This window comes from Coregonus clupeaformis, unplaced genomic scaffold (assembly GCF_020615455.1).
Source record: "Coregonus clupeaformis isolate EN_2021a unplaced genomic scaffold, ASM2061545v1 scaf1539, whole genome shotgun sequence".
Classification (NCBI taxonomy): Eukaryota; Metazoa; Chordata; class Actinopteri; order Salmoniformes; family Salmonidae; genus Coregonus; species Coregonus clupeaformis.
In genome coordinates, this window is record NW_025534993.1 from 2212 (window position 1) to 2500 (window position 289).

A 289-nucleotide genomic window follows, 5' to 3' on the forward strand; every position below is an offset into this window, starting at 1 on the left:
CTCTTCCCCCTCTTCTCTCCTCTCTTTGTGTCTGTCCATTCTATCAGTGAATTGATTTCATTTTGACAGAGGCTGTTACAGGAGCCAGGGAAATTATTTCAAAGTGAGAGAGAAGAGAGGGAAAGAGAGAGGCCGAGAGAGAGAACGAGAGGGAGGGGCAGAGAGAGGGAGAGAGAGAGAGAGAGAGAGAGAGAGAGAGAGAGAGAGAGAGAGAGAGAGAGAGAGAGAGAGAGAGAGAGAGAGAGAGAGAGAGAGAGAGAGAGAGAGAGAGAGAGAGAGAGAGAGAGCG

At 49.5% G+C, this 289-nt stretch overlaps 1 protein-coding gene across 3 annotated transcripts in view; it reads left to right on the plus strand.

The window, feature by feature from the left end:
• Positions 1-249: 249 nt before the first annotated feature.
• LOC123487221 (disks large homolog 4-like) overlaps positions 250-289 on the plus strand; it is a 58445-nt gene continuing 58405 nt past the window's right edge. For all 3 annotated transcript variants that reach the window (XM_045218380.1, XM_045218381.1, XM_045218382.1), the window contains exon 1: positions 250-289. This exon is cut by the window's right edge. The gene's annotated coding sequence lies outside the window, so the exon portion shown is untranslated.